A 10,435-nucleotide genomic window follows, 5' to 3' on the forward strand; every position below is an offset into this window, starting at 1 on the left:
CCAAGAGCTTTTCAAATGTGCTCAAGAGATTCCACTGTAATTTGAGCAGTGCTCTAAATATCAGCTTCAAACCACATCCACTTCTTTAGTAATGCCCTACTAAAGACACAGACTTGCTGATGTGGTTTAGGACACAGCGTGACTAAATGAATAAAATGTTCATTTCTGAGCATTGGAACATAATTGGACTATTTCCTTAACTATTTTACAATGTTGTATTCTTTCCACCATCAGGCCTTGCAAAGCCTGAAGTTAAAATTATGCAAATGATAATACAGTTCTCTTTTGAACTTCATTTTTAAATACATACGATCCCTGGCTATTTTACATATCATTTGCCTTCTGCTTTTTTTGGTGGGGGTTACTGTGGCAACAGGATGTGTCAGTCCAAACTTCCTAACTGTGTCTAACCCCAGCCACAGATTCCAGCTCCTCCTGGGGGATCTCCAGATATTCCCATGCCAAGTGTGTGATATAATCTCTCCAACCGTGTATGGGATCTGGTCTATGTTCAGTTCTTGAAAAGAGCCCAACCACCTCAACTGACTCCTCTCAATAACAAGGAGCAGCAGCTCACTACCCATCACTCATTGGTCACTACCCATAGCTTGGAACCAGCTCATTCCATAGAATAGAAAAACCTGTTTTAAAAAAAATCGCTCCTTCTTCACCTCCACAGACTGGTACAGAGACAGTAACACTGCTTCCAGTTGTCAATCTCACTCTCTTTTTCCATCACTCTTGAATAAGATCCCAAGATAATTAGTGTTTAATTAAACTGAGCTTATATATATATATATATATATATATATATATATATATATATATATATATATATATATATTACTTACCACGAGCTGGCCTAGTGGGTAGCGTGCCCGCCTCTCAATCAGGAGATCCATTCGCGTAAAATGGTACCTACTGCCATCTCGTGAGACATGCCGTAATACAGATGAGAGTAGGGAATCAAACTCTTGCAGTTCCAAGAGGACTGTCCCCCCATTGTAACCCTAGCTATGTAATAGATATCTTGCAGTCACGTGACCGGAAAGTACACAGCCGCCATCTTGTCGGTAAAAAACACCGCTGAATACTGCTGCACTCATGTACAAAATGGATAAATTTCAACCGACAGACTACACGGCTCATTTTTCTAATGAACAGATAACTAGATACCGTATTTTTCGGACTATAAGTCGCACTTTTTTTCATGGTTCGGCTGGCCATGCGACTTATACTCCGGTGCGACGTATATATGTTTGTTTTTTTTCACCGCGGAATAACTGGAGCTGATGCCAAGTCTGACGACAGCCACGCAGAAGAAGAGGAAATGGCGCTTCGTCTGCCGCTGGAGTTGGCAGAGTTGTTTAGAAGCGACACCGAGGATTAGGAATTCAATGGATTTGCTGATTTGGAGTGAAATCGTCAGCTTGATAAACTTGATTGACCTGTGTTTTATTATTAATGATAGGCCTATAGTTATTTAAATAAGTTATGTAATGATTTTAGGCAGGGCTTAATTTGTGAAGTGGGAGGTCCCGGAACGCAGGAGGTGGGTGGGTCCGGCGACTCAAAAAAAAAAAAAGGCGGGGGGCGGTTTACTATAACTTTACGCACACGCGCTTACTGTGTGTGTAAAAAAATAATAATAATATCAGACATTATGATCTTAGAAAACGCTTTAGTGACAAACAGTTACAGACAGTAATATGTCGTGATATTATGTTATAAAATATTATTTTTTATTAGGCTATATATTAAATTATATATTAAATTTATCTTCTAAAATAACAGACTGTACTCATATCACAACCGGTTTATTTCACCATTGGAGATCAGATCACACAAGACATGAGTTAAATGACTCATTTTAAGGTTTTAAGTAGGGGATTTAAAAGCAGTGCCAGCAGGACTTTGTGGCTTAGGTGGATAAGGCACCATACCATAAATAACAGGGACCCGGGTTCGATTCCAACCTGCGGTCATTTTCCGAGCCCTCCCTGTTTTTCTCCTGCTCATTAAAAGCAGTGCCAGCAAACATAAGTGCAATCAATTCAAGTAATAGTTAAGAAATAAAGGGTTTACAAAACAAGTTGGAGAATTCATTTTAAAAATTTTAGTAAGCTTTCTTGTTTTTTTGCCATTTTTTCCACAGCGCAAGCTAATGGCTACAAAAAACCCGGCGTTCTATTGAGCGGAAGTATACACCCCATGTCCCCCCCTTCCCCTTTCGCATAGATTTTGTGGATGTCATAGGAGAGAAATCAACAGCAGATATCAAAATCAAAACCGAACACTAAACAAATTTTTATTTACTTATTTAATTTATTGTTTGATTTTTTTTCCCTTTGTGATGGTCACAGAGGTGATCTGATCCATTTAAATAGCTGCTGGAACACCGAATGAAATGAAAATAGCTGCCGGATCCGACAACGGAGGTTACGGATCTTGTTCCGTCATGTTCCGGCTCAAATTAAGCCCTGATTTTAGGCCTACTGAGGTATTTCACCTGACGTCACAGGGTCACGTGACGCCCCAGTGTCCGCCATTTTGAACGTCAAGCTAGCTAATGTCAACAACAGTAGCTGGTATGTTACTGTAGCAATGTTTACGTTCAGTCATTTGGATGACTGTTAAAACCTTTCAGTCTCAAGTTTTTCCTTTACTGGATTTACTAGTTTACTGAGCTAGTGCGCCGGCCGCCGGCAGGCTAGCGCGCGCCGGCCGCCGGCAGGCTAGCGTGCGCTAGCTCCCAGCTTGCCCGAGCGCGCTAGCTCAGTAAACTAGTAAATCCAGTAAAGGAAAAACTTGAGACTGAAAGGTTTTAACAGTCATCCAAATGACTGAACGTAAACATTGCTACAGTAACATACCAGCTATGATGTTGTTGACATTAGCTAGTGCTAACAGCTAGTTGCTAATACACTGCTACAACTACACCGACCCTAATAATACAGTTCTTGGTCATTGCCTGGTAACAGCAAATTTATAACGGGCCATGTCTCAATAGACTAAGAAGTTATTTCAATGACATTTAATAACATTTTGTTTATTCTGAGGACCGAAAGTAAATGAAAATGTGAACAAACCTTAGCTGTAATAAGATGGCGACCACCGGCTCCAGGGACGACCCGCTGATGTAGGCATGTTACCCAGCCTGACACAAAATATTTGTAGGTATCCAAACTCATACGCTTTCAGATCAATACCTGTGTATGGCGATGGGTTTTTAACGACATAGGTATACAGATCATGTGGGCCGAAGTCAGGTAAAGACGAGGGCTTCGTGTACTTCCGTACGTCAGTGAACAATCCTGGTGGAAGCAGGTAAACGTCGTTCTCTAAGCCTGCTAACCTCAATTTTTGCAAATACCTCTCCCTCTGCTCGCCCTGTAAATGCCCTACGTCGCTGGATAGTGAAGGTGTTTTCTGCATCTCGCTCCTTTTTCTTTTATGTTTTTCGTTTGTCGCCTTCCTCGCATTCAAACTGATTCGAGCTGTGCCGTCCAAAATGGCAGCATCACATGACTTGGTCACGTGGGTGAAATACATCAATAGGCTATTGAATAACTTGATGTTACGGTACATATTCAGCCAGTTTTTCTCTGGGCTATTATAAATGATTTTGTTTTACATTTTTAAAAATAACTCTCCTTCCAAGATGAACTTTATTCTTCGTCTCTGATGTTATGGTGTTAATGATCTGAATAACGTTTAATGTTTTATCTGATATGACGTTAACTGGCAGGCGCACTTTCTGCCTGTTTTTTCTCTGAGCGGTTGTTTTTTTTTTCACTAGACGGTTGTTTTTACTACCGTACCTGTCTTTGGAGATACCTATAGCCTACTTGACCTCTGATTTGATGAAATAAAATTCGACAAAAATGAAGAATGACACTCCTCAATGATGACTACAACTTTAATAACAAAGATGAAAGAGCCATGGGGCGATAATAAGCCCTACCGGTAAAAATATTCTAAAAGCAAACTGATTAATGCATCAGTAATAGGCTACTAATATTAGTTATAATAATAATATAGGCTATTAGTAATAACGATAGTGATAGTATTAAAGATAGTAGTAGATATTTAAAATAATCAGACTAGGCTACTTACAGGGCAAAGGGCGCGTTATCACTGCTCAGCTGTTCGTTTATTAAATAAACAATGCAGTCGCGCAGTAACCACGCGCCGCTTATCAGATAGAATCACAGATTCTATGGATAGAATAACCCTTCAAAAAAGTGCGACTTGTAATCCGGTGCGACGTATATATGTTTTTTCGTCTTCATAATGCATTTTTTGGCTGATGCGACTTAAACTCCGGAGCGACGTATAGTCCGGAAAATACAGTATATGTCTAAAATAAACGACCTACAGATTAGTGACTGTGGCAGCGGGGGCGTGGTCAAGCGCCGGTCTGTGACAGGAGGGCGGAGTCAGGGAAGGTAAGTGGCAGAATCACTACACCTGAGAGCAATTAACCTGTGTTTGTGTGTGTCTTCCCAGTGACCGCGCCCTATTTAAGGAGGGAGAGCGAGAGCAGAGGGGCTCTCTCCACAACCAGAATGTGTGTGCGTGCGTGGCTGAGAGAGAGAAAGCTATTCCACTGAAAAGTGAAAATAAAAGAGTTTTTGCGAACTCAGTCTCTGTCCTGCCGTCCTCTGTGCTCCACCCACATCTAGTGAACCTTACAGTGGTGCCGAAACCTGGGATAAGAGTGGAGCACAGAGGACGGCAGGACAGAGACTGAGTTCGCAAAAACTCTTTTATTTTCACTTTTCAGTGGAATAGCTTTCTCTCTCAGCCACACGAACGCACACACATTCCGGTTATCTGGTTGTGGAGAGAGCCCCTCTGCTCTCGCTGTCCCTCCTTAAATAGGGCGCAGTCACTGGGAAGACACACACAAACACAGGTTAATTGCTCTCAGGTGTAGTGATTCTGCCACTTACCTTCCCTGACTCCGCCCTCCTGTCACAGACCGGTGCTTGACCACGCCCCCGCTGCCACAGTGACCCTTATCGATTACCGGACGTAGTTTTCACGACCGTGTCAGTGGATATTGAACTGCCAGAGGTGGAATACCCAGACGTGTATAATTACCTCATTAACTTAACCTCGCTGTTCAGTGGTGAAGCACTGCGTGCTTATAAATCTCTGGACAGTTATCTTTACAGAAATTCAGGATTTGTCAGCCGCCCTCAGATGTGGCATCTTGTAAACAAGAAAATAATCCTCATTGGACGGGTAAGTCACTTACATATTACTAGTACTGATACTAGATATATCAGTAGTATCTAGTATAGCACTGACCAGCCAATTATAGAATAGAATAGAATAGAATAAGGTAATTCCAGCTGTAATTCCAAATCGTCCGTCTTGTTTACCATGGATCTGGCGTTGGAGAGATAGAGGCTTGGCTGTGGAGATTTGAGTGGCTGTTTTCTGAGCTTAGTCAACAGGCCGGCTCTGCAGCCTCGCTTTTGCTTCCTCTCCCGACGCCGCCTCCTTCGCCTGCCAGACCCGATAACAATCCACGGAGACCCCGCTGGTCTTGCTATCTCGTCCGGAATGTTGTGCATGCGATGGAAATCGCTACAAACCGTCATTTTCTGCTGGAAATCAATGTCCAGTAAGTCCATACGGTTGTAGTGGATATTGAAGTCCGGTACAGACGAACAACACGCAAAAATATACACAAAAAATATAAAAAACGTGCACAGGTAGGGAGAGCTTGTAGCCGCAGCCGTTGTAGTAGAATTGTACAACTTCGATTCCAAAAAAGTTGGGACAAAGTACAAATTGTAAATAAAAACGGAATGCAATAATTTACAAATCTCAAAAACTGATATTGTATTCACAATAGAACATAGACAACAAATCAAATGTCAAAAGTGAGACATTTTGAAATTTCATGCCAAATATTGGCTCATTTGAAATTTCATGACAGCAACACATCTCAAAAAAGTTGGGACAGGGGCAATAAGAGGCTGGAAAAGTTAAAGGTACAAAAAAGGAACAGCTGGAGGACCAAATTGCAACTCATTAGGTCAATTGGCAATAGGTCATTAACATGACTGGGTATAAAAAGAGCATCTTGGAGTGGCAGCGGCTCTCAGAAGTAAAGATGGGAAGAGGATCACCAATCCCCCTAATTCTGCGCCGACAAATAGTGGAGCAATATCAGAAAGGAGTTCGACAGTGTAAAATTGCAAAGAGTTTGATCATATCATCATCTACAGTGCATAATATCATCAAAAGATTCAGAGAATCTGGAAGAATCTCTGTGCGTAAGGGTCAAGGCCGGAAAACCATACTGGGTGCCCGTGATCTTCAGGCCCTTAGATGGCAGTGCATCACATACAGGCATGCTTCTGTATTGGAAATCACAAAATGGGCTCAGGAATATTTCCAGAGAACATTATCTGTGAACACAATTCACCGTGCCGTCTGCCGTTGCCAGCTAAAACTCTATAGTTCAAAGAAGAAGCCATATCTAAACATGATCCAGAAGCGCAGACGTCTTCTCTGGGCCAAGGCTCATTTAAAATGGACTGTGGCAAAGTGGAAAACTGTTCTGTGGTCAGACGAATCAAAATGTGAAGTTCTTTATGGAAATCAGGGACGCCGTGTCATTCGTACTAAAGAGGAGAAGGACGACCCGAGTTGTTATCAGCGCTCAGTTCAGAAGCCTGCATCTCTGATGGTATGGGGTTGCATTAGTGCGTGTGGCATGGGCATCTTACACGTCTGGAAAGACACCATCAATGCTGAAAGGTATATCCAGGTTCTAGAGCAACATATGCTCCCATCCAGACGACGTCTCTTTCAGGGAAGACCTTGCATTTTCCAACATGACAATGCCAAACCACATACTGCATCAATTACAGCATCATGGCTGCGTAGAAGAAGGGTCCGGGTACTGAACTGGCCAGCCTGCAGTCCAGATCTTTCACCCATAGAAAACATTTGGCGCATCATAAAACGGAAGATACGACAAAAAAGACCTAAGACAGTTGAGCAACTAGAATCCTACATTAGACAAGAATGGGTTAACATTCCTATCCCTAAACTTGAGCTACTTGTCTCCTCAGTCCCCAGACGTTTACAGGCTGTTGTAAAGAGAAAAGGGGATGTCTCACAGTGGTAAACATGGCCTTGTCCCAACTTTTTTGAGATGTGTTGTTGTCATGAAATTTAAAATCACCTAATTTTTCTCTTTAAATGATACATTTTCTCAGTTTAAACATTTGATATGTCATCTATATTCTATTCTGAATAAAATATGGAATTTTGAAACTTCCACATCATTGCATTCCGTTTTTATTTACAATTTGTACTTTGTCCCAACTTTTTTGGAATCGGGGTTGTATATAGTAGGGTTTTCCAGAAGAAAAGGTAGAAGTAGAAGCAGAAGTAGAGGTAGAAGGCGGAAATATGGCGTTTGACCGACAAGATGGCGTCTATTACAATATGGATCGGCTGTGAAGTCACATGCAAGATCTCTATAGGTGAGAGGCCAAGAGCTATCAAAACAGAGATCAGCACTGCCCAATGTGCCTTAATGGCCTGGTTAGTACTGGGACAGGAGACTGCCTGGGAAGAGGGAGGGGTAATATACTGTATATAATACAGTATATTACTTATGTAGGTTAACGTAAGGTGAAGATTTGAGTGAAACAGAATGAGATATACAATATTTGCCGGCTGCCAAAAGTATGTGGACACCTGAGTATTGAACATCATCTTCCTCCTTGTCTAGCACTATTGCCAGGTTGGGGTCCATGTGGACCCTATGAACCCTTACACCGGATGCCCTTCCTGCCACAACCCTCCCATTTCTGGGCTTGGGAAGCAACCATTCACACCAATGAGCAATTTAGAGTAGCTAATTAGCCTAAGTGCATGTCTTTGGACTGTGGGAGGAAACCGGAGCACCCGGAGGAAACCCACGCAGACATGGGGAGAACATGCAAACTCCACACAGAAAGGCCCCTGTCGGCCACTGGGCTTGAACCCAGAACCTTCTTGCTGTGAGGCGACAGTGCTAACTATGACACCACTGTGCCACCCTGGGTATTGAACATCCCATTCCAAAAACCATGGGCATTCACATTGAGTTTTTCCCGTTTGCTATTATAACAGCCTCCACTCTTCTGGGGAGGCTTTCCACTCAATTTTGGTGCATGGCTGAAGAGATGTCTGCCCATTCAGTCACAAGAGCAAGAGGTTGGCCAGTGATGTCAGGTAAGAAAGTCGAAAATGAAGTTAGTGTTTTAATTCATCCCAAAGGTGCACAGGAGCATTGTCATGCTAGAATAAGTTTGGGCATATTAGTTCCATCCATTCATCAATTCACACTCAAGGTCAATTTAGAGCCACCAATTAACCTAACCTGCATGCCTTTGGACTGTGGGGGAAACCGGAGCACCCAGAGGAAACCCACACAGACACAGGGAGAGCATGCAAACTCCACACAGAAAGGCCCTCGCCGGCCGCTGGGCTTGAACCCAGGACCTTCTTGCTGTGAGGCAACAGTGCTAACCACTACACCACCGTGCCGCCCCCATATTAGTTCCAGTGAAAGGAAATCTTGATACTACATCGTACCAAGACATTCTAGACAAATTTCTGCTTCCAAAGTTGTGGCAATGGTTTGTTGCACCCACATATGGATGTGATGGTCAAGAGGTCCACATACCTTTGGCCATATAGGGTCCATTAGTTTTGTACCATAGCTCCAGTGCAAAGCATAAGAAGGAAATGTTGTACACTAATCATGTCTTTGTTGCTCTAAATACCTCGCCCGCGACGGAGTAAGCGGGGCGAGGTATTGTAATCAGTGCAGTTTGTTTGTGTGCCTGTCTGTTAACAATCTAGCGTCTAGACAGTTACACCGATTGACTTCAAATTTTCAGGGTAGGTGGGCAATGGTCCATAGATTACCTGATTAAATTTTGGAGGTAACCAGGTCAAGGTGAAGGTCAAGGTCACTGGAAAGGTCAACCTTTCTGTCAAAATAACCTTTTCCATTATAACTCAAAAACGGTTGCCGACAGACAGATGTTTACTATTATGAGCATATAGGAACTCCCATATGGCCTTTCATTTGGCACCATAATCTTTGACCTTGAGTGACCCTGAAAGGTCAAACTCAAGGTCACGGATTTTCAGAGGGCCGTAACTTGAAAACGGTTGATGGTAGACAGATATTTACCATTATCATTTTATAGGAAGTGCCATATGGGCTTTCATTTGGCACCATGATCTTTGACCTTGAGTGACCCTGAAAGGTCAAACTGAAGGTCATGGGTTTTCAAAGGGCTATAACTTTAAAATGGTCCATGATGGCCAGATGTTTACCATTATCAACATATAAGAAGTCCCATATGAGCTTTCAGTTGCCACCATGACCTTTGACCTTGAATGACTTTGAAATGTCAAACTCAAGGTCATGGATTTTCATAGGACTATAACCTGACAGCTGATGATTGAGAAATATTACCATTATCAACATATAGGTTGCAATAAGTGCTGCCGGGTGAGGTTTGTTTTGCCTGGCAACACTCATTCATTTAAGGTAATGAGAAAAGATTATGTAAATCTGATTGTAGAAATTATTCTTTTAATCTACCAATCTGTCTTGATCCTATTCTGCTTCCCTTATGAATAAATGTAATATGGATATAGTGAAGAAGTAAAGCAATGGGACTCTGCAGTAGGCTGAGGATGTTATGGATGTGCTGCTGTAGAGGAAACTCTATATGAACTCCTGCACTGGTAAGTCACTCAGTAGGAAGTCAAGTGTGATGTTGCTATGTGCAGAACAGAAAGAAACACTAGGTCTTCACTGCTTTCTAAATGGGTAGGAGAGAAGAAGCAAAGAGTACCAACTGACAATATGAACCACTGAGAGGTGGTAATGAAAATGGAGACAGGTAAGACAATTTATCTTCCACGTAATGTCCACCTCTCGGTCTTTCCCTTCCACCTGTTCCTTTTCCTTTCTCTATCTCTCTCTCTCTCTTCTCTTACATCCTCCTCCAGGAAAATTGGGCAAGCATTGCATAAGCGCTGGAAGAGTGGTAGGGTGACGGACATGGAGAACTGAAGAGAAGGTGGGTGTTGAGGCAGAGTGGAAATTGATGGAAATGCAAAGAGGAGGATGGGAAAACGTGCCCTTTCTCCCCCTCATTCTCCTTCTCCGGTGCTGTCTGGCATGCGTCCTGCTGAAAGTAGGCTATGTTTGACGTGCTTGAGGGTAAGGCTGAGTCACAATACGCCACTGAATACTAAACCCACTGATTGCATTGGACTAACGCTTTAGCCTCATCATTGCAATATCTTGCATGATATAATATCGCTCCATCATTCTCATCATCTTCTCCACAAGACGGAGTGCCACTGACAGCAGGATTAGCAAAGACAATCG

The sequence above is a fragment of the Neoarius graeffei genome, chromosome 6, assembly GCF_027579695.1.
Source record: "Neoarius graeffei isolate fNeoGra1 chromosome 6, fNeoGra1.pri, whole genome shotgun sequence".
Taxonomy (NCBI): domain Eukaryota; kingdom Metazoa; phylum Chordata; class Actinopteri; order Siluriformes; family Ariidae; genus Neoarius; species Neoarius graeffei.